This window comes from Arvicanthis niloticus, unplaced genomic scaffold (genome assembly GCF_011762505.2).
Source record: "Arvicanthis niloticus isolate mArvNil1 unplaced genomic scaffold, mArvNil1.pat.X pat_scaffold_1582_arrow_ctg1, whole genome shotgun sequence".
Lineage (NCBI taxonomy): Eukaryota > Metazoa > Chordata > Mammalia > Rodentia > Muridae > Arvicanthis > Arvicanthis niloticus.
The window spans coordinates 3,156-28,118 of record NW_023045520.1 but is presented as its reverse complement, the minus strand read 5'-3'; the positions used below and the strand labels follow the sequence as shown (position 1 = coordinate 28,118).

Here is a 24,963-nt window from a genome sequence, read left to right as displayed (position 1 = left end):
TTTCAATTCGATGTATTCAGGTTTGAAACGGTAGCTTAGTAGTAAAGACCTTGCCTGGCGTTCATGAAAGCCTGGGTCCGTACCCAACACTGCCAAAAAGGAGCAGGGAGCATGTACACAGGAGGACCACAGAAGACAGGAAAGTGGTGTCTGTAGGTGTCCACACAGATAAGCCACCATGGACAATGCAGGGTGACGTGTCCACTCTGTGGCAGGGCATAAATTATTCTACTTCCTTCAGTGAGCATTTTCTGGGTTCTCCATGATGGTCTTGGAACCAGTAGGGTTTACAGATGATGCTTTTAAATAATATGCATTTTACTATTGAGCCAAAATTTCTTCTATTCTTGACTCATAAACTACAATTCGACCACCTTCTCCCCAGAGAGCCCGAGCCTCACGGAAAAGATGCTCTGTGTGATTGCTGACACTCATTGTTTTTAACCGCGTCTTTTTTCTCAGAGTCTGTTCTGTATTTTAAGAAAGTGTGGAGTCACAGTTCATGAAGCTGAATCATGCTATTGTCTAGAGACAGCATCCTCTACTGGGTGGCGGACTGTCCTTCTCTCTGTTAGCAATCACTTCGAGGATTTTTTAATGGCTAGCCCTGAAATACTTTGTACAATTTAATTAAATATTAAGCACTTTAAGATTGGCCATGCAGCTCAGAAAAAGAAAGAAAAACTTTAAAAAGTCGTCTAAACGGTGGCCTCCAACTCACCAATACACTAAAGGCTGACGATGATTTAAGTCATGCTAACAGCCTTCAGCTGTAGAGCCTTAAGCAAGACGGGAGCGGATTTGCCTCATGTAAAAAGTCCAAGTGTGGGCTGGAGAAACGGCTCTGTGGTTAGGAGCAACTTTGTTGCCCTTGCAGAGGGCCTGGCTTCCATTCCCACCAACCACGCAGCAGCCCACAGCTGTCTGTAAATCCAGTCCCAATCTGTCATTCCGATGCCCTCTTCTGGCCTCCACAGACACCAGGCACACATGTGGTGCATACTCAAACATGTAGTACACATAAATAACAAAATAAACACCCATACGCATAAAATAAATAATAAAATAAGTCGAAGCAACAACAACAACAGAATTTAAGTCCCAAGTGAAGCGGATGGTCTTGGGTGGGCAGATGGTTCAAATCTACCAGCCTACCCAGCCTTGAGATTTGATGTCTATCCTCCTCACATCTGAGCACAAGAATATTGTTGCTGGCCTCTGCCACCACTGCCCAGTGGCCAGTAGATGAGCCAGATGTTGTGGGTGCCACTTGATTTTACACTCCATTGGTCAAATATGGACATGAGGCCAAATCCAGCTGTACATTAAGACTGGGAAACAAAGTCACTCACTTGAAATCCATGTGCCCGGCTGAAAGACAGGGATCTTATTTCTAAGTGAGAAATGGGAGACTGGGTATAGAGAATATAGAGACTGGGCCTGAGAAAATCTCCCCGCGCCTTGGTCATGACTGGGATGAAGCTTTAATTATGTTTAACAAACATTTACTCCTGTGTGCTAGTATTCTAGATCATCCAGAGATAATCTTCCAAGAAAGGGGACTTTGTTAAAGGAAAAAAAAAATCCCAATATATCTGTAAACAAACAACACTGAAGGATAAGACCATTCTTCACATATTTCCTTCTTTGTGTGAAATTGTAGTGAAGATCAGGTCTTTCTCTTTCTCCAAGAGGAAGCCAATTGAATTCAGAGGTTTGGGGCAGCCCAGGATGGCAAGACACCGATGAGCCCGTTTTGACATAAGGCTGTCGTAACACTCACGAGGGACTCCAAAACAAACCGTTTGGGTCTGGCAAGAAAAGTAATGCCAGGACTGCATGTGACCGTCACAAGGGCTTTGTGTGTCAGCCTCTCCTGGTTTTCATATTTCACATTTAGTCCTGCCCCAAAGAAATGCCTGCAGTTGCCCTTGGGAGGGGAGGCAGAAACCAAGGGTGACACTGGCTGTAAGCAGCCCACAAACCTACAGTCATCACCTGCCATGCTGGCTCAGTGCGAGTCCATGAGGGTTCTTCTGGAAAGGATCTTCTTTCTTTGTATCTTTGTATCTATCTTTGTATCTTTGTATCTTTGTATCTTTGTATCTTTGTATCTCTCTCTCTCTCTCTCTCTCTCTCTCTCTCTCTCTCTCTCTCTCTCTCTCTCTCTCTCTTCCTTTCTTTCAGATTTTGTGTACATGAATGCAAGTGTTCACAGAAGACAGAGACGTTGGATGTCCGGGAGCTTGGCTTATAGGCAGTTGTGAGCCACCTGGCATGAGTGTTAGGAACTGAACTTGGGGCCTCTGGAAGAGCATCATATAGTCTAGATCACTAAGCCGTTTGTCTCACCTGTTTTTTGAGGTAGTCTTACTATGTAGCCCTGGCTGACTTTGAACTCATAGAGACCTGTCCACCTTTGCCTCTCAGCTCGTGTTTGTGTGTGTGTGTGTGTGTGTGTGTGTGTGTGTGTGTGTGTGTGTGTGTGTAGGCTAGGTAGGGGTCAGCATTAGGAACTGTTTTTTTGACATCAATCACTTTCTTTGAGAAAACGTCTCTCATTGGTCTGGAACTCACCAGTTGAGCTAGGCTGACTAGCCAGCATGCCCCAAGGGTCCTCTTGTCTCTGCTTCCCCAGCACTGGGATTACAAGCCTGTGCCAACACATCTTGGCTTTTATTTGAGGACTCTGGGGCTTGAACTCAGAAACTCATGTTTACATAGGAAGCAAGCAAGCAAGCAACCAAGCAAGCAAGCATTTTACATAGTAACTTTATAAGCTTAGTTGTCTTCCCAGCCCATATGTCTCATCTTCTTTGACTTCACTAAGCTCCAGATGTTCATATTACCTATTCTATAGACCATGAACATAGTGTGCACAAGGTAAACTCTAGGTATATCAATGTTTGTGGTGGAAATTGCTAATTTTTTCTGGGTTTCCTTTGGAATAGAATCTCTGATTTTCAGTTGAGCACAACTGTGTCCCTTCACTCCTTAGGAGCTATAAACAATCAGGCAGCTAAGTTCTGGTCGGGAGCTTGAGAATGGAGACTTTATATACAGCTTCCAATTTTCCCCTGAATAAATAGCAGCTATGCTCTTTCCATTCCTGGTCCTTCTTGCTGCTGCCTGGGAAGCAGGGGTGGTGGCAGTGTGTCTCTTGGACCAGGGGAAGTAGGGTGACACCCAGAGATGGCAGAGGAACAAGATGGAAAAAAAACCTGCTATGCTACTCCTCTCTAGTAATTCCTCCAAACTGTGGTGCCTTAAGCAACCTTTATAAACCCACTGTCCCTCCTAGTCAGGAGTAAAAACATAGCTCTGCAGGCCCCTCCTCAGATCAGGGTCTCTCTAGAGACTTAATTAAGGTTCTAGCTAGAACTTCTGCATTTTTGTGCTCAACTACGAGAAGGATCGTTCCTTGGCTGTTGGCAGCCTCCAGGTCTCAGTTGACTGTTTGTCCCAGTCATGCAGTCTTTGCCACATGAATGCCAAAAGCCATCTCAGAAGTAACAGCCCCTTACCTGAAACTGACCAGAAACCTCAGCCAGATGCTATGGTGTGTGTGTGTGTGTGTGTGTGTGTGTGTGTGTGTGTGTGTGTGTGTGTGTGTTGGGGTGGGGGGATCTTATCCCACCACAAAAAAAGAATTGAGACTGAGACCATGGGAGCCATTGTGTACTACAGATCTGCCACTGGGAAGTTGCTGTCTCGTGGCTAGACTGTTGATACTACAACCTTAATGTGCAGTGGAAATAAAACAACAATCTTTTGAAAATGTTTCTTTATTCTTGAAACTTTCATATAGAATTTCATATCTAAGCCCCATTTTCACCTTCCAACTCTCTCCAAATCCTGGGACTACAACAACCACTCTTATAACATCCTTTTTCTTAAATGACCCATTAGCTCTACTAACGGTGCCCATATGTGCCATCCACTGGAATACGGGAATCTTACCAATGACCACATCTTTCCAACTGAGTATTTCCTCATCTGCCTCTGTCAACTGCCAAGAGCGTCTCAGTAAGGGGGAGAACCCACTATTTTGAACCTCGGTTTGCATTTGAGTGCCAACTTGTATTCTAATCAATAGTGCTGGGTTTGTTTCATTCTCTGGAACATTTCCTGTCAGTGAGAGCCATTCAGTAAGTGTTTTCTGGAATGTAGTCCTAGAAAAACCTCTGCTGTGTAGCAATTTCTTCAAAGATGATAACTTCCCATCTTGGAGGAAAGCTTGTTAAGACTCGGGATGTTCACGGAGAAGGGAGACAACAAACTGTTGTAAGGAGATGAGACCTTCTGCCCTCCAGCAAAGCTCCTTAAGCTTGGGAAGTAAACAACTCAATAGCTTCAGGAAGTCACTGAAACTGACCAGATTCTCCAGGCCATTCTGTCCCCCAAATGTGTGTAAGCAGTAAAGATTGCTAGGAGATATTCTCAAACTGAGCTGACCAAAAGAAGCAGAGACCAGCCGAGAAAAGAACTGTGTTGAGGGCAGACGTGATGTGACATTGCCCAGAAGAAGCAGAGACCCATCTGAGTGGCCTGGAAGAGGCTCAGACAAACTGAGCCCACCCAGAAAGGACACTGTCCAACCTGCTGAGCTGCTTGCAGGCTGTGCAGTGTGCTCCAGGGTTCCCAGCTTTTGTGAATTGTTGCCCATGCTGGGGTGGGCTTTGATGATACATTTTTGAGTCATTTCTGCTCCTGTAGGTAATTCCTTTCCCACATTCCTATAAGTAACTCACTGGTTATTTATAAACAAAGCTCACTGGTTCACCAAGTTGGACTTCGGTGGTATTTTTCTTCTGGTCTGTTGTTGCTTCCCCATCTGGGAGATTTGTCCATGTATCCCCAAGAATAATGTCACATGGCAACTTCTCTCAGGCCTTCACCTACAACTTCCTTTCCAGAAACCTCCAGGATGAGTTTGTAAAAATTCTTCGGCCCTACCTAAAGCCACTCTGAGCTAAGGTGGTGTGCCAAGTCTGTCCATGGGAATTTGGAGTCCAGAAGTCAGTCAATACTTCTTGAGAACTGGACCCAGAAGAAAGAAGAACTGGTCTGTATGGGCATGCAGAAGTGAGGAAGCCAGCTTGCAAGGGAGAAAAGGCAGAGGCAGCTATGCAGAGACAAGCCTGCAGAGGGGGCTCAGTTCCAGGATTCCTGTCCCAGCCCTTCTGAAGCTGGCTGGGTCCCCACCCCCAAGGTATATGAGATGCTTCTATGTGGTTCCAGAAATACACCCTCCTCCTCACATTGCCAAAACGTCTCCACCAGCTGAGATGGATTTCAGTTCTCGTGACTAAACAATCTCTAACTAGGAAAGGCCTTTACCGTTTGTGAGCTTTTGGTATCCAGACTAGCACGGTCTCAATCAGTGCATAGGGGCTCAGCGTTATCTCAACCAGCTCACAGCGTCCTTTCCTACACTCCCACCAGAAAAACAAACGAAGTCTTTCTAGAAAGCACACCGGGAGGGGCCAAGCAGATTGACTGGAAAAGAACCAGGTAAAGGGGGGGACATTGTATGACATATGTATGCCTGTGATGTGGGTCATTATTATTTCGGAGGTCAACAAACGGTTCCTTAGTCGCCAGGGATCAAAGGAGTCCTACCTTACCCAGACCCCATGCACTCACACAGGGCTGTATTCACTGAGTTATCTTTGTTACTGGGTTGATAGGAATTGACCCAGGCTTCTTCCCTGAAGAGGCTTTGCTCTTTCTTGTTCTTTCTGAATCCCCTAATGGCTCTGGGATTTCGTCTGTCGCCACACTCCCTCTGTGAGCTACTTTCTGTCCAGATTGTTTACTTGGGGATCCAGGCCAGGGTGCTGGGGATGGCTGTACTTTTCTTTCTGCAGAATTCTGCACTCCTCTTCTTGAGTCACACTCCACATTCCTTCGATGCCTCTTTTGAGCTGGTGGGGTGTTTTGCAGCAAAGCCATTGGCTGCATAAGCCCAAGAAGGCTTTGTCCTCAACCTTGTTCTAGGAGCTGACCCTCTGGTACAGAGGGGGCAAAGTGAGAAGTGGTAAACAGGAAGCCAGCAGGCCTGGCTTGGCCTGGGGATCAGAAAACATCAGATACCACACTTGGCCCCGGAGCTGGATCATAACCTTCTGGGGTCACAGCATCTTCCAGGCTAGTTCAGGGTGTGTTCTCAGCAGTTTGGGATTGTCAGTACCACAGGAAGAATCTGTTCTAAGACGCTGACTCAAGAATGTCCTGGTTTCAAAGGTTACTGTGTTAGACAAACAACAGACCAAGAAAGGCAGAGGGAGTTAGTCTGTAAGGATGGCCAAGGGATGGGCCTGCCCACCACCACCTGTATCAACTGCTACTCTCTCAGGCTGCCTCAAATCTCCAGTTCTTCTGGGCTGGCTGCATTTTCTATAACTTCTCAACTATAACTGTACTCCTCTTTCAGAGTTCGTATCCCCATAGCAAAAACAAAGTGCTTGAAGATAGGTCCTCTCTGTTCACCAGAGTGTATGAGCCTAAGTGGCTGACACACAGCAGGAGCTGAACAACTATTTGTTAAATGAATGAATGTATGGATGGATGAATGAATGAATGACTCTCTTTAAAGCTGATTGTCCCTGTTTTCTTAGTGTATTTCTTTTTCCTGTTCTCTTATTGTATTTCTTTTTCATTTGTCAGCTGCTCACAATGGGAATGCTCTCTTCCCGTTGGATCCACCAATTCCTTTCATCTTTCCAAGGCCACGTCTGCAGCCAGTCTTTGTGAAAAAGAGCTGAGCTTTTCTGGGAAACCAGAAAGGGGCCTTTTGTAAGGAACATGTTAGAGGGTATAGAGGACTATATGGAAGGCTAAAGTCTAGAGACCAAATGTTGGGAGTGGAAAGGGTTAAGCAGAGAGGTTTATGGGAATATGGCAGAAGCTATGAGGAGGGACTAGATGCCAAGGGAGGATGGCCGGAGAGCCACATGGAAACCTAATATCCCACAACCCAGTTGTAAGAATAATCGAAGGGATAGTAGAATACACACAGTATGAAAGGTTTCAGGGGAATACTGGGATTAAAGGGTTATGTGGCCCAGGAGGTTTCAAAAGCAACACAGGCTATTGTTATTGTCCTTGGTCATCCTGTAAAACTACATGGAAAGACCGTATTGCTGAAGAAACCATACACTTTGACTGCAGAATATGGAGAAACCAGTGTCAAGCTGGTCAGGACACTTCTTCCTTGCCAGCCAGCTTTTATAGTGCCCAAAGACACCACAAAGACTGCAGGAGGGGGAAGAACGTGTCAATGGGCTGGCCCTGCATGCCGTAATCCTCGACTGTCAGTAAGGTTTGCCCACAGATGCACTAATGCCTGAGTCTGTGGGGTTACTAACAGCTCTCTGATTGGATCTGAGGCCTGCTCCACAGACTGAAGTTTCACACCTAATTCTATAATCCTACTCAAAAGCCCATAGCTGGGGACTTTGCTACACAGTCATGCTGTCACAATGCTTTCTAAGTGTTTGTGCTTGGGCCCATTAATCTGGGCTGCTCTTGGCCTTGGTCAGAGGAGGTTTTCTGCACTGGGCAGCAGTCAGCGGAGTACACTGCTGCAAGCGCTGAGGCTGACAGGCTGACTGCTCGGCCCTAAGGGCTCCTATGGCAACACCCACTTACCCTCACTGAGTCTCAGAAACATCTCAGAGGGAGAACAACTTTAAGAGCCATAGGATGGGGAGGAATGAAGTAATGTCACACTCATGGACACAACATGGCTGTCACACTCACGTGCTCATAACAGTTGAGCTTACGTGCACAGGATCTTCACAAAATCGAGCCAGCCAAAACGCTGGGATCCATGGGTAGGGGATCTCCAGACTCTCTTACTGAAGACTTGTTGGCAGCTGATAGTGTCTGGGGATGATGTGGCTGTGGGTAGGATTTCCTACTCACATGGTTTGATGCCACACCCATGCATATATGGACAGCAGTGACTGGACTTAGTGGAGGGGAGACCATGGAGTTGGGGGGGGGGGGCGGGAACATTTTAAGGGAGGATATAGAGAAATTATAGGGAGGAAGTGAGGGAGATGTATGATTATATTTAATTGTATATCTGTGTTTATTCTCAAGAATAAATATGAATTTTAAAAAGTAGCCAGGCTTTATATGTGTAGATCCTCTCGCCACTCTTTCCCATGCTCCCTGGGAGGCTGAGGGTTGGGATCCAGCATTCTCCCATGCCTGCTCAGTTCTCTCGCCCAATGTAATTATTTTGAAGGTGAAATGACATAATCAGAGACTTGCTGAATTGACACGTAGCCCCTGATGTTCCTGAGTTGGGTGCCTTCTCACCCTCTCTTGATCACCTACACTTCATCCTGTCTCCTCAGAGACTTCGAGTTGTTTCTAACATTCGACCCCTGCTTGCGCTTGCACGGGTGGTGTTTTCCTGTGCGGAGTCCCCTTCAACTCAGTGCTTTACAAATACAAACTCTGAAGAGCCCTTGTGGGGTACTGCTGTGCACAGCACTCAGATGGAGAAATGTTCTACACAGAAGAGAACACTGGCTGGAGGAGCAGGAGAGGGAGGACTCTCAGAAGACAGATCGGGCCTTGATGGGAGGGTGGGATATGGTGACACAGAAACACACAGGTAACGAAAAATAATCCATTTCAGCATCTTGCATCCCGAGCTGCAGCTTCCTGTTAGAATAAGCTGTCTTCTGTGAATCAGAAGCTCAGTTCAAAGGCAGCTGGCAGAGGGGCATGAGGCAACCCCAGGCAGCAGGGTTGGCACGTGAAGAAAAGGACCTGCCCCTTCCTGGGACAGGGACCCCCAGGAAAGACGTGCGTGATAAACACTGGTGTGTGTCTGCAATCTGGCTTTCATCCCTTCAAAGACTCCTGAGCTGGGGGCAATTAACAGTGCTGGGGCAGCCAAGAAACTGCCCTGTGAGGATAAACAGGCTGACAGGACATTTATACAGCAGCTTCAGCAGAGTCCTGGTTCTCAAGCGTGGAATAGACCAGAAGGAAGCACGGACTGCAGGGGGTGCCTATTGTCCTCTATCTAGGCTGACATCCTTCTGCATGTGGCATCCTGGCTCCATTTAAGGAAACGCTGGATGACTCTCTGGGACCTCAGGGCAGCAGTGGACAGAAGGACCATCATACTGTCCCCATCAGGGACCACCAAGGCTCTTTTATAGGAAGCAGAAGCCATGGTCACAATTTCCCTCACAACTTTACAAAGACACAGCTGACAATCCCCAGCCCTGGTTAACCATTATTCTCCTCTCTGGTTGTATAGACTCAGTCATTCAGATTATACATACACATGAGACTGTGCAGCATCTGGGCTTCTACATCTGGCTTATTTCACTTAGCATAATATACCCCAGGTTCATCGTGCATCTAGGTCCATCACGCAAATGACCATGGTCCCCTCTTCTACTAAAGGCTAAATAATTCTCTCTCTCTCTCTCTCTCTCTCTCTCTCTCTCTCTCTCTCTCTCTCTCTCTCTGTGTGTGTGTGTGTGTGTGTGTGTGTGTGTATGTGTGTGTTCTATCATCATCTGATGGCAGACATTTGGGGGCTATTTCCACATCTTGGCTGTGAGTAATACTCTGGTGAACATGGGAATACAGATTAACTACTGGGAGAAAGTAAATCAAAGGCACCTTGAGGAATCATCTCCCATCTGTTAAAGTGGCTGTTATCACAAAGACTAACCGTGAGCACTGTCTCTGTGAGGCTGTGGAGAAAAGGGAGCCTGTGTGCGCTGTGCTGGAAATGAAAACTAACTGAGCCAACCAGAACTCACTAGATTGCCCATGGTCAGGATTCCATGGTGAGCCAGCTGATTCTTCCTTGGGTACTAGGTAGGCAGACCCTGGCCCTGGAAAGCAGAGTCTGGCACTCATGTGATGGCTTACAACAGTTTCAGGGGATCTAGCTCCCTCTTCTGGCCTCCATAGGTTCCTACATGCATGTGGTACACATAAACTCGGTCAGGCACACATACATGCATACACATAAATTTTGGAAGAAACAGAAAAACAAATAACAAATAAATAAATCACTATTTTAAAGCAAGCTTTCTTGAGGTGCAGCATTGGCATCCCCATCTACCAACTGTCATAGGTGACAAGTGTCTGACCTGTCTAAGGCTTGCCTTCTCTTCTTTAGAATGGGTTTAAGGTCACAGTGTCCCCTTGGCGGGATTCTCTTTAGGATCAACAGCGCAAGCACATGTCCACCTGCCAAATGTTGTCAGTGAAGGAAGCTGGTGTGGCCATCACGAAAGCATGAGGCTGAGCATTGGAGGGGCACATTCTTGTAACGGCCATGCTTAGAAGAATGAAGCAGAAGGACTCAAGTTCAAAGCTACCTTATCTCTAAGAGTCAGAAGGAGTGGGGTGGAGGGAAGAGAAAGAGGAAGAGAAAAAGAAAGACCCTCCTGAAAAAGAAAATGAAATCAATGTTCTGTAGTTCTTTCCCCAAGAAAGGAAAGGGTTAATCTTTATAGAACCCCAGAAAAGCAGGTATCCCAAAGTCATGTAGCTGACTTTCCTATTTGACAAGGCCATAACTCTCCAGGGGTGGATAGACATGGTCACTACAGTGACGCAGTGATGTCCGAGCTGCACATGTTGGTCCAGACCTATTAAAGAGTGTGTGTTGTACACGATTTATTGTAGTTTGCTTGTATTTAAACAAAGCAGTATAAATAAAAACACAGAAAAGAATACGTTTTTAAAAGCAAAAACACAAAAATGGACAGTGACGTCCAGGCAGATGAGCACAAATAGAGAGATGCAGGTGGGCAGAGACTCCCAAGTGAGGCAGCCCTGCTCACACATGGCTATTACGCTATCCTCACAGCCCTCCTCCCCTCCCCTTCAGCTACCCAGAGCCTTTGTTCTGTAATCACCAAATCCCATCTCCTTTCAGAAGTCTCTGTGGACCACTTGACCTTTCTGCAGTGGAACCTACTTGGGATTCTAAGGTATCATGGCATGTACCATAGCTTCTCATACAAAGCCTGTGACCTCTTACATTCTTTTGAGTTATTATTTAAGCTGCTAAGCTTATGCATTTGTGGTTACGTTAAGCTTCTAAAAAGTATGACGCACGTTCCTTGCATCTCTGAGCGTATGATGTATGATGGCTATCTCTTTGGTGTAGAACACAGTCCTAAGCCCAGGCTTGACTCTTATCACACAAACCCCTGGTCTGTCAAATGCTGTCAAATGCTTCTTGATGTGGCTAGACCATCAGCTGCACTTTGCTGCAGTTCCACAGAAAGGTCCTGTTTCTGCTATCTCCCTTGAGTACTTCAGTGACAGCTTTCCATGAGTATTTAAGGACTCTCATGCTTGAGAAATCTGCATACTAGCTTGAGTGCAGTAGAATTTCAAACACTTGTTCCAGTTCTTTTCATGTATGAACGAGATAGTTCTGAGTCCCAGCTGAATGTGGAGCCTGGAATTCAAGGTGTTTGGGAGTAGCTCTGAGACAACAGTGAGTGAAGCCACCACTCCCCATTATCCTAAGCCCTCTCACTCCTGTTTGTTTGTTTTTAGTTTTCCCAGAAGCCCACTGGCGTCTACCAGCTCATCTCCCAGAAAAGGAATGACAGTTATAACCGCATCCCCTTCTGAAAACGGCAGAGTTATCTGGGGACTAGGGACATGCCCCATACACTCTGATATCTCGGAAAAGGAATGGTATTTATAACCGCATCCCCTTCTGAAAACGGCAGAGTTATCTGGGGACTAGGGACATGCCCCATACACTCTGATATCTCGGACAGCAATCTCAGCTCCCTGCCTTAGGAGTCCGCTGCACAGAGTCTCCGCCTTTGAGCATGAACTGAAGCTAAGAGTTAGCAGGACAGTTCCAAGTATCCTCTTCCTGTTTGAGAGAGTTGCTGGCAGGTCTCTGAAAACCTGCAGCTTATTTATGTCTTTAATCCTGGGCTCCCTGCCACGACTCATTTCAGAACCAGAGCAGCCCTGTTTAGTATTAGGCTTTTCCCACCCCTGCCACCACCCCAGTGAACAGAGGGCGAGCAGGGATGGGCTCCGTCATGGTTGGTACATGCCAGGGAAGAAATGGCTGGGATGACCACAGGGATGAGCCCTTGGGAGGCAGGAGGGGCTTCGTGTTTTCTGGGTTTTTTTTTTTTCTGATGTTTAATACAAGACAGAGAATGGCTTTTTTAGTAGAAATTTAAAAATACAGGAATATTTAGGAGAAAGCCCTCTTTCCCCAAAACAATCTTTGTGGCTTTGTTTCTCCTTCTAGATGGCAATTTAAGGCTGAATGCATGATCAGTGTTACCATCCTAGACTGTTTTCATGCCATCGGGGTAAATTTCTTTAGAAAAGTGAGGGTATGGAGGACAGAAGAGAAGAACGAGGGCCTTGGGGTCACACCAGGGATTATTGGAGAGAACTTAGAGCAGCCATAGGGGAAGGTCAACTGAGGCAGGCCTGAATTCAAGAGGGCGGGGAAGAGTCCTCCAGAAGCACCAACAGTTGGAAGGCCTCTGGCTTGGGAAGTTCAATGCAGAGTCACTAGTTTTGGTCTAATTGCATGAAAATCTTGTCATTGCCCTCAAGGCAGGTAGTACACACAGTACACAGTGTACACACAGTGTACACACTGTACACACAGTGTACACACGGTACACACACAGTACACACACAGTACACACACAGTACACACACAGTACACACACAGTACACAGTGTGCACCCAGTGTACACACGGTACACACACAGTACACACACGGTACACAGTGTACACACAGTGTACACACTGTACACACAGTGTACACACTGTACACACACAGTACACACACAGTACACACACAGTACACACACAGTACACACTGTACACACAGTGTACACACAGTACACAGTGTACACACAGTGTACACACTGTACACACAGTGTACACACAGTGTACACACACAGTACACACACACAGTACACACACAGAGTTCACACACACAATTCACACACACAGTACACACACACAGTACACACACAGAGTTCACACACATAGTACATACACACAGTACACACACATGCACACACACATACACACACATACACACACATACAAACATATACACACACATACAAACATACACACACATGCACACACATACACACACATACACACACGTACAAACATACACACACATGCACACACAGATACACACACATACAAACATACACACACATGCACACACACATACACACACATACAAACATACACACACATGCACACACACATACACACACATCTTTCTAGGTATCAGTCTCACTTTCACTCTGGCAGCCTGTGCCCCCCACCCCCGTCCCCCAACACACTACACACCATTTAAGGAAAAAGATCCCTCACTCAGGTCCAAGTAGGTGATACTGCTTCTTAGTTGAAGTTGGTCATACTGCAGCTGTCCCAACTTATCATCCACGGGTCTCATATTGGTGAATATAACCAACTGCACACTAAAAATTATTTCAAAAACAGTTGCCTCCAACCTGACCTTGCACAGACTTCTTCTTTCTTGTTACTGTTACCTAGGCGGTGTAGCACAGCCATTGTGTGCACAGTATTTTCTATTTGACATTATCAGTAATCGAGAGATAATTTGAAGTTTGCAGAAGATATGAAAATACGATATTACCTTATACATGGGACCTGAATATTTTTGTATTTGGGTATCTGTAGTGGTTTGAGTAGGAATGGCAGACACAGGCTCGTGTGTTTGAATGCTTGGTCATTAGTTGTGGTTTTGCTGGAGGAAGTGTGTCACTGCCAGTCGACTTTGGAGTTTCCAATGCTCAAGCCAGGCCCAGCGTCTCTCACTCCTTCCTGCTGCCTGCAGATCTGGATGTAAACAGAACTCTCAGCTACTCTCCAGCCTGCACGCTGCCATGCTTCCTGCCATGATGATAATGGACTAACCCTCTAAAACTATAAGCAAGCCCCAATTAGATGCTTTCTTTTCTAAGAGTTGCTGTGGTCATGGTGTCTCTTCATAGCAATAGAATATTGACTAAGACAGTATCCAAGGGAAATCTCAGTACCAATCCCTTTCAGATACTGGGAAAAGATAGTTAATTCTTTTGCTGTGCCATAGACTGTGCGTGGCCATATCTCCAGAACTATTAGCTGGAACCTTAAAGACAATCTACTGGGGCTTCCAGAAAAGGTTTCCTTTAGACTCTGAAGGCACAGCTACACAGGAGGAAACACCTCTTGTTGGTTGGGAAATTCTGACAGCTTCCTCAAACACTGTGCCACTCAGAGGAAGGGAAAATTGTGGCACTGTGATTAGAGCAGAAAGAAACATTATAAAATAGCACAGTCCTTGGTGACAGACCAGTGGCTAAATGTATCTTGGGATCCTCCCTCTCAGAGCATTGTGTTTAGTGAGGTAGTAACTCACTGTCCATAGACCAGCCCTGGCTGAGTCTTCAATCCCTTGCAGCTGGATGTCTGTCTAATGGTAAGAGATTTTAAACACACACACACACACACACACACACACACACACACACACACACACCTGACAGACCATGACCCATCACATGGCTGACTGAATCTTTGGTCAAACTCTGTTTGGTCACTTCCAAATGTTCTGTCTGCCTCTGGTCACACCATGCTTCCTACAAGTCTCAACTTAACTCCCACTAACTCCAGCCCCACATTTACCAAGGTTATAATCCCACAGACTTATGTCAATTCCATATTTGCTAAGAGCCACAGATCCACAGAGCCTGTGTTTCCATCTCAAACCTATCATGTGTTCAATAGTCTTTAGAAAAGTAACTCCACTTATTTAAACTTCAGCTTTCTCACCTGTAAATCAGGGGGAATGTCTCATCTCTTAGAAGACTTTAAAAAATGAAGAAGCCAGATAAGCTGGCACCCACCTGTATTCCCAGTACTCAGAAGGATGAGGCAGGAGAATCGAGAGTTTAGGTACAGCCTGGGCTGTGCTAAATTACCCTGTCTCAACAAAAAGGAAGAAAAAGATAACTTAAATAAGGCAAAGTCACAAAAAGCAAAAGCTAGTGTTTGATGTGTGGTGGGTGACCTGTAGTCCTGGCCTAAACAAACAATAAGTATGTGAATTGAAATTAGTAATGACTTTGGCTTGATTGGGTTGTTCAAATAACAGTGGGATACCATTGTTACCACATCAGTGCAGCAGCAAGGACACACGGTAATAACTAACCCACTGACCTATAACTGGATATTTTATGCAACATATTTTTTATCCCACAAAGAATACTTGATTTTTTTTCTTTTTCTTGTGCCAAGATGAAATCAAAAGCCTCAAGTGCTAAGCAAGTGCTCTTATCCACTGAGCCATATCGCCAGCCCCAAGAATCTTCTGAAATATCGACATACTTCCCATTTTCCTGAAGCAACTGAGGTTAGAGAGCCTTGATCAGTACCTGGGCTTGTAGACCAGGTGACTGAGATCCAAGCCCTAATGGCAAGCGTGCATACTCTGCCCGGTACCATCTCTCAATCACATCCCAGCCCACTGCTCTTCACCGCTCTCTGCTGCCCAAGTTTCAGGAATAGCTCTGTGACTAACTTGGTGGCTTGATTTCCATCCCTGTAGTCGAGTTTATGAGAGTAGCACCTGCAAATGGTCAGCGTTTCTGAAAGCATTTCTATGTTGAGGAGAGAAGGGCAACCAGCCTGGTGGTGCAGTGTGCCTCCTGGGGATGACGGGCTCTGTGCGGCACCAAGACAAACAGCTCCCGTACTTGTCAGTTAGCTGAGCGTTCACACCACTTCTTAGCCTCTCATTGTTTACACGGAGGTGAGAGCCTGTGATAAGGCCTCGTTGATGAGGTTTATGTGACTGGCAGTGGACATGTGCTGTTGACACTGTGTACCATTTACTGAATGTCAGTGGGGCTCACTAGGTGACGGTCAAAAGATACCCATTCAAATAGAGAAGCAAAGGAGAGGGTAGTTCTGTTTAAGAAAAGTAGAAATAGATCAAAAATTAAATAGGAAAGTCTCTTGGAGTTTCAATACCAAAGAAACAGCTGAACTTAGCGATGAGTTTTAAGGCTTAAAAAAAGAATCTTTGTTTGGGTCAGCTCTTACTAACATTATTATATGACAGCCTAAATTTTCATTGTCAACTCAAGGATTAAGAAAAGCCAAGAAGTTGGTGCCGGTGGGATTTACTGAAGGAGGTGGTGGCAGGAAGATCACGGGTTCAAGGCTAGCCTGTGCCACACACTTTTATTCCTGGCATGATTCCATCCCTGTGTCTGTTCTGAGGAGCAGTTTTCTCTTTGGCTTCTCTCATGCTGAAGGGCACACTTCCACATCAAGGAAAACAAAGTGGACGTAGGCATGAACCCTCTTAGGCCTTAGAACTATATCTCCCGTTGTGAACTAAAGGCAGACAAAGATTATCACTTTAAGGTGACTAATGATTCAAATGAGCAGCAGTTATCATTAAGAACCGTTTAGGGGCAGGGACAATAGATTATACGTTGTAGAGACAGAAGCAATGAACGCTGAAGGCTGTCCAATTAAAGTAACACTGGAAACGTTGAAGATGTCTGTACAGCCCCCAGTTTCCCGTGGGGCCTTTGAGACCACACCACCTGTGGTCTTAAGGTTGATGCATAGTTCAGGATCTGTGCACATTGGACAGCACTTAGCAGCTGTAGAGAGAGGAGGATACAGGGTAAGACGATAAGAACGAGGAGTATGTATGGAAAGTGAGCTGCTCCTGAAGATGGTAACAAGGTTGTACAGGAAAAAAAGTAAAACATGATGATGATGATGATGATGATGATGATGATGATGATGATGGAGGAGGAGAGGGAGAGGAAGGAGAAGGAGAAGGAGAAGGAGAAGGAGAAGGAGAAGGAGAAGGAGAAGGAGAAGGAGAAGGAGAAGGAGAAGGAAGAGAAGGAGAAGGAGAAGGAGAAGGAGAAGGAGAAGGAGAAGGAGAAGGAGAAGGAGAAGGAGAAGGAGAAGGAGAAGGAGAAGGAGAAGGAGAAGGAGAAGGAGAAGGAGAAGGAGAAGGAGAAGGAGAAGAAGATTTTGATAAGGAGGAAACTGAAGAAAACTTTCCATTAGAGGAATTTGTATGACTTATTCCAGCCCAAAATGCACAAAAATCAAACAGAAATGGAAAAGACTTAAAGCCATCAACATCGAGATCAAAAGGTAAATAGTCCTTCAAAAACAACACCCGCCTAAAACACCATAAGGACCTAGTTCCATAGAAGACATTAAGGCAAAAATGCAAGCAAGTGTAGAAATGGAACACACAGAGCACCATCAACAATCCAGACTCAAGTCTTCTCTTTTCATCTCCATCTCCATTCCTGATTGGCCATCCTTCCCCACTCCCCTTTCCTGGTTGGCCATCCTTCTCCACTCCCCTTTCCTGATTGGTCATCCTTCCCCACTCGCCTTTCCTGATTGGTTATCCTTCCACACTTGCATACTGGGCGTGATCTCTTGTTTTCCTAAAGTATCTTTCTTCACTCTTGTGGTACAGAGGACTTTACTGGTTTTTAGAACTTTTGCATGTGCCTCATCTCTCTGACCATGTTTTAATACACTTGTATCCTTAGCTGCTCAATAATTGAATGAACAAGAAAAAAAGCAAGCAAGCAAGCAAGAAAGAGGAGGAAGGAAGGAAGGAAGGAAGGAAGGAAGGAAGGAAGGAAGGAAGGAAGGAAGGAAAAGGAAAGGAAAGGGAAAGAAAGGAAGGGAAAGAAAGGAAGGAAAAGAAAAGGAGAGGAGAAGAGAAGAGAGGAGAGGAAAAAAATACCAGATGCCAAGAGGTTCAGTAGGGCAACCCCCTAGGTGCACCTGTAAGGACATTTCCAGAGAGAATTAACTAAGGGGAGAAGGAACCAAACTTGAATGTGGGGACCACCATCCTGTGAGGGAAAGAGGAGAGCTGGTCTGAGCAACAGTCTCACCCTTCTTGGCCTACTGTGTGTGATGTGAGCTGGACTTCTCTGCCACACCTTCCCTGCACCATGGACTGAAGTCTCTGAAACCTAAGCCCAAATAAATCTTTGCTTTCTTAAAATACATATATTGGTGTTGTGACAGCAATGCAAATTTCAGTCACACACAAGCAAGCGTTTAAGAACATTTTGTGTCTCTTCCTTCTGTTCTAGCATCTGCCATAGTAAACCACTCATGGCCACTCGAAACCAAAGGCTGGGGTTCTTCGGTTCCAGCCGTGTATCCTGCAGCATCTGAACCGGGGTTTGAGGTGGTCACACTTTAAGGATTTCTGGGCTAAACAGAGCTAATTAACTTGGTTGAACTAATTTACTGCATCTTTGTTTTTCTCATCACTGTGAGAAATCTGACAAGAACCTCAAGAGAAGGCAGCTGTATTTTGGCTCACAGTTCAGAAGAATACAGTGCATCACGTTAGAGAAGGCACAGCAGCAGGAGAAGCCTGGTCTATGGTGCCTAGCAAAAGAAGAGCTAGGAGGCAGAAGCACTTCTCTGGCTTCTCCTTTTCCTTTTAAATCAGTTCAGGACCCCAGTCCATTGATTAACATCAGATACATTCAGGGTGAGTCTTGAGTTAAAATTCTCAGAAAAATCCCACAAAGACACTCCCAGAGATGTGTGTCCCAGGTGATTCCTAATCCACTCACATTTGCAATCCTTTAGTGGCTACTCTTCCTGGTGGGAACACTTCCTGGTGCTTGTTTTCTTATTTATTTTTTTTAACTTTTTATTGATTCTTTGTGAATTTTGCATCATGCACCCCAATCTCACTCATCTCTCTGTCCCTTCATATTATCCACCCTCTGCCTTTGCAACCTCTCTCTCTCTCTCTCTCTCTCTCTCTCTCTCTCTCTCTCTCTCGCTCTCTCTCTCTCTCTCTCTGTCTGTCTCTCTGTCTCTGTCTCTCTGTCTCTCTGTCTCTCTCTCTCTGTCTCTCTCTGTCTCTCTCTGTCTCTCTCTCTGTCTCTCTCTCTCTCTCTCTCTCTCTCTCTCTATATATATATATATATATATATATATATATATCCCATCTTGCTGCGGAAGCTGCAGTGTGTCACAGTGTGTCACATAGTACACCCTTTTGCCCAAACAGTTTTACTTACAAATGTCCATTACAATGAGTCATTGGTCTGGTTTGAGAACTCTTAACTTTTGCCTCACTATCAATACTGGATCCCCACAGGGATTCCTCTCAGAAATACTGTTGTTGCCCTGTGTCGTGGAGATCCTGAAGCTTTGGATCTGCAGGGCTGCCCCTTCGCATGCTCTAACAGTTCATAGATGGGGCGGATGCTGGCGTGGACCAACTCAGAGCCCTGGCTCCGGGCCTGGGTGGAAGCTAATTTGGTCAATGCGCTGGCTCTCCTGCTTTGCCAGGCAAGGTGCAGGGCCAACTCTCCCGTTTTCACATTCTTGAGCCAGCTCTCCTTTGCCCATGCCAGCTCTTCCATGCTGCCAGGGTGAGGTGTGGGCCAGGGGGGGAAGGGTAGGGGAATGGGGAAATTCATTCTTTTGAACATCTTCGTTATAACTAATTAATGCTATAAAGTAATGGGCTTCATTATGACATTTTTGCACATGAATAATATGTATTTTATACTCACAGAGCATATCATGTATTTCACACTCACAGCCACTCTCCTGCCGTCTTTTCCCATTCCACTCTGGTAATCCACTTCGTCTGTTTGCCAGTTATGCCAGGCTTCTGTTTCTACTTTCATGTCACTTCTGTGAATATAACCAAGTGAGTTTTACTACGGTTATTTATAGGCTCCGAGATAAGAGTTTGTTCACAGGAGCTGGGTATCTTAGCAGTGGGGGTAGCCACTCTCCTTTCCTAGCCCACTGTTAATTGTGTGTAAATCTTTAGAAGGGGAGTTTTCCCATGAGACTTCCCCATCCATGACAGGGTGTTAAAGGGGCCCGATCTTGTGGAGATCTTGTGCTGATGGCCACAGCTGCTGTGAACTCTAATATGCAACATCCATGTCGTGCCCTGACGGGAGCATTCTACATTTCTGGTTCTCTGACTCTCATGTTCTTTCTGACCCTTTCTCTGTAATGTTCTCTGAGCCTTGGAAAGGTAAGACAGTTATCCCACTAATGGATGGGTGTCCAGGAGTCACTTATTCTGTATTCTTTGTCCAAGCATGAGCTGACCACTGCATAATGAAGCCTCGCAGGCCAATGCTGACAGAACGTCCATACTATGGATAGATTTATAGCTATTTAGGGGGAAATTTTATAAACATACTTATGTCCATTTTTGCAAAACCCCAGTGCTTATAAACTCCCAAGCCATGGGCTTTTGACCAGGTACATGGGATTAGACATGAATTTTCTCCTACAGTATAAACCATAAATCCTATTAGAAAGTGACTTATTACCCGTATAACAGACATGCACCAGTGGGCTTATTTTGCCCAGATGGTCAGTATTACTGCATATAGGGTCCATAGCTGAACAAGAGTGCAATGACAACCAGCAAAAAGACAGCTTTCAACCCAGTTCTAACTCGAGCTCCATCAGCCTGGTGTGATGCCTGCTTCTATCTGTTTCTGTTGCTATAACAACATAGACAGTGGGTAATTTAGAAAGAACAGAGTTTAGACTCTTGGACTCTAAGAGCTTGACACGGATGTGCATTCAGTGTCTGGTGAGGGACTTCCTCCTGCATAGCCTCGTGATGAGATGCAGTGAGTGTTAACTTAGTCTTCTGTGTCTTACTGAGTCACTAATTGGAGGCCTTAACCTAAGGACTTGCAAAGGTCTCCCTCCCAAATTAACATTAACACATGAATTGGGGGAGTAAATTTCCAGCTTTGGGGAGACAATCAAACCATCGCAGGGCTGTGTCTCATAGCTTCCTTCTCTGGAGAATTTCTTTAGCCAAGCAGAAGCCATGCCTCATAGGAGGTTCCTACCACTACACTCTGCCCAGAAGGGTGACAGACAAACTTGAGGATTCAAAAGGCATGTTGTTTTTTTTCTTCAAAGAGAACTGAATCTGAGGTACAACTCTGGCTACAAACCCTACTCCCATTCAGAGTACAGATTCTAGGGGACACCACTTGGGTTTGTAAGGCCCCCACGAAGGGAGGACCTCACAAAAGCCTCAGGAATTTGTGGCCACCCAATAACTCACAAGACACTGAACCTGATGCAATCAGCAAGAGGTATATTTCAATCAACATGTTGAGGTCAAAACCTGTAGCCCATGCAGGGGCAATGGGGTCTGACCCTCGGGGCTTTGGAGACAGAGAGAATTTAAAGCCAAAAACCACAACTGGGGGGAAAACTACAACCCAGGGGAGTGAAGGAGGGTTATTGGAGAGTACCTGTGGAAAGTCCCAGCCCATTATTCAGTCTGTGACAGGGTCCAAGGAACAGTCATGGGGAACATTTTGTATAGGCTATTCTCAAAGAGCCTATTCGTACTCAACCATCTATCTTGTGGTCAGCCAAGTTCCTGAAACACAGAGCTCATGACCAAGCTGACCTGCACTCCTGGTTCTGCTCAGCCTGTTAGGAGTTTTTGAAAAATTTTTAACCCTTTCAGGTTCTTTTCCCAGGTCTTCACCCCATGTTTCCTGAGAGTAATCTCTCGGTTATTCACACACAGTCAAATCTACTCAGGGATTTGAGTGGTCCTCTATTTTTAGGACACTCAACCTATCTGAATCAGAAATAAAAACTATATCGCTCAAGGCATCTAGAAAGCTGAAGCAGGTTTTGCATAAAAGATCAAGACTTGGAATGCCGCCAGACCTCTCAACAACACAAGGTCAAGACAGTGCATCAATTCCTTGAAAGTTCTGGAGAAAAATGATTGTTACAATAGAGTGACGTGGTGACACTCCAGTAATCCCAGCACTTGAGAAACTGAGGCTTCATGAGTTCAAGGCCACTTTAGATACACAGTAAAAACACATCTCAAAAAACTAAAAGTCCTGTGCTGATTAGTTTTGTGTATCAACGACATGAGCTGGAGTTATCACAGAGAAAGGAGCCTCCCTTAAGGAAATGCCTCCATGAGATCCAGCTGGAAGGCATTTTCTTAATTAGTGATCAAGGGGGAGGGCCCATTGTGGGTGGTGCCATCCCTGGGCTGATAGTCCTAGGTTCTGTAAGAAAGAAAGCTGAGCAAACCAGGGGAAGCAAGTTAGTAAGCAGCACCCTCCATGGCCTCTGCATCAGCTCCTTCCTCCAGATTCCTACCCTGTGTGAGTTCCCATCCTGACTTCCTTTGGTGATGAACAGCAATGTGGAAGTATAAGAAGAATAAACCCTTTCCTCCCCAACTTGCTTCTTGGTCATGATGTTTTGTGCAGGAATACAAACCCTGACTAAGACAATTACCAAGCAAACAAAATATTGTCAAGGTAGGATTCCAAGTTGAGCACCTGAGAGGCTTTTTTGGAATTCAAGTTCTCAAAATATGTTCCTGTGTGTTCTCTTCTCTAAGGGGTGTCTTGGCAAACCAGGAGAGTAAATCAGGAGAGAGAGGCATATTCGAACAGAAGGAGAAATGCCGAGAAGAGGTAAGGATATAGGGGAAATGACGAAGGAGATGCCAAGGACCAGCAAGGATGGGACCTCAGGGTTGGGCTCAGGCTCTCAAGCAGAGAAAACTGGGGACACCCAATGTTGGACAAGATACAGACAGGCAGTTGGAAAAAGAGTTTAAGAACATGATAGTTTCTGGGCAGTGGTGGCACACACATTTAATCCCAGCATTAGGGAGGCAGGCAAATTTCAGTGAACTCAAGGTTAGCCTGGTCTACACAGAGAAATGCTTTCTCAAAAATCCAAAAACCAAAACAAAACAAAACAAAAAAAACATGATAGTGACCTTGGGCAGTTCTGTGACCTCACTGGTACCAGTTTCCACATTTAAGTAGGAAGAATAGTTGTTATTTTCTCATAAGTTTTCCTACAGGTTTAAAGAGTTAATAAATCTCACAAAAAAAAAAAAAAAAAAAAAAAAAAAAACAAACCAACAACAACAACAACAACAAAAAAAACTACCCAGCACGGAGTCATCCTGTGATGTGTGCTATTTCAGCCTGGCTGAGAAAAAGCTTAAATCTACTATATGTGGGTGTGGCTTGCCATATGTGGGTGTGGCTTATCATGCAGATGACTCAGCCTGTGGGCAATTTTTTTGTCTACTCCTTTAATTTTTGTATTTAAAATATAATTTTGAGTTTTAGAGGAACCCATACATATCTGGCTGTTCCACACAGATTTTATCAAACTTGCATTTTTTCAATCCTTCTAAAACTAACTTACTTCAGTCTTCCCTCCCCCACTTTCTTCCTTCCTTTTTTCCTCTATCCCTCTCTCTTCCTATCTCCCTCTCTCCTTCTCTCCCTCCCTTCTGTTTTTCTTCCCTCCCTCGTTTCTTCTTCCCTCTCTTCCTTCATCCCTTCCTGTCTTTCTCCATCCCTCTCTCCCTTCCTTCCTCTCTTCTTCCATCCCTCCCTTTCTTCCTCCATCCTTTCCACCATCCTTCCTTCCTTCTTCCTTCCTTCTTCCTTCCTTCCCTTCCCTCCTTTCCTCCTTTCTTTCCCACCACTCTTGTTTGATAATGGCTTTTCACAGCCAAAGGAGGCCCTACTCCCATGATTCACATAAGTCTCACTGGAAGACACACTTGGAAGAACAGGAAACACCACAAAATGTTTTTACACATTCACGGAAATATTAATTGCAGTTTGTTTGTTTGTTTGTTTGTTTGTTTGTTTGTTAAACTGGAAAGTCATACAATATATTCTGATCACAGACCCTTCCCTTCCTCCATCTTTTCCCAGATCCTCCCACATCCCCACCCATTCACGTCTGCTCCTCCTTTGTCTCTTTAAAAAACAGAAAGAAAAAAAGCACAAGAAACACACAGAGACACATGTTAAACAGAGAAGGGCTTGGTTTCCAACAGGGGGACAGTGAATTAAATTAAAAGCCACATCAGGGAGTAAACCCAGTGATATAAAAATATGTGGTTACAGTACAAGACGTTCTGGAAGAAACCTAAATATTTCAGTGAATCTTGAGGCAAAGTTTAAGGTGTGTGTGAGAGAGAGGTGGCCTCTTCGCTCAGTCAGTCTGTCCCCTTACCCCTGCATTTCTTGGGACTTCTAGCGTGCTCCAAAACTGCCAACACTGTGGCGAGGCTTTGCCTCATGGGAGCTGGCTTTTAAGCATGAGCGCTAGATTCTGGGGGAGACCCAAGCCCAGCTTTTCACACAGGATGAGGGCCGCTGCCTCGGCGCCGGCTCCTTGTGTGTTCCAGGCGGTGAGGCCAGCCAAGCCCGCACTTGGAGTAAATGCGGAGGAATTTATGCTGACACTTGGTTCCACATCTGGAAATGCCGAGGAGCAGCTACAGCATCAACATTGTGGCCATTCCCTTCTCCAACAGAGGTTCCACACACCTTACAGGCAAATGCTTCTCTTCACAGATGCCTGGTGAGAGCTCAAAACTCTTACCCAAAGCTGAGTGGGGTTAAATGTTCAGGCCACAAAGTTAAATTTTTCAGGCTGTCACTTGGAAAACTCCAAATCTGGGCGGGTCTGCTATGTGTGACATTGTGGCCACAAGAAGTTGTATTTCAAATAACACCCCTTTGATAAAAACACTGTTTAAAATTTTGTTTCCACCAAAGCCTTCTTTTAGGAACTGATTAAATCGATAGTTAGATGCCACAACTTACCCCTTTCTGAAGAGAAATTGTTAAATTCTTTTACAAAAAGAAATAAAAGAAAATTCTCCATAAAGTTGGAAAACCAGTAGGAAATGAGTTAAGTTAAAAGAGGTTTTTATGATTCTATTTCATATAAAAGAGACTGATCAGCTAAAGAGAAATCATCTACTTTATCATTTAGAGAATTTTATCTGCATAGTTTTCTTTTCTTACCTTAAAATTTCTC

The 24,963-nt window shown here is 45.1% G+C and overlaps 1 pseudogene; it reads left to right on the top strand.

The window, feature by feature from the left end:
* The first annotated feature begins 16,546 nt into the window (after positions 1-16,546).
* LOC117701639 (nucleophosmin-like) lies at positions 16,547-17,296 on the top strand (annotated as a pseudogene).
* Positions 17,297-24,963: the final 7,667 nt, after the last annotated feature.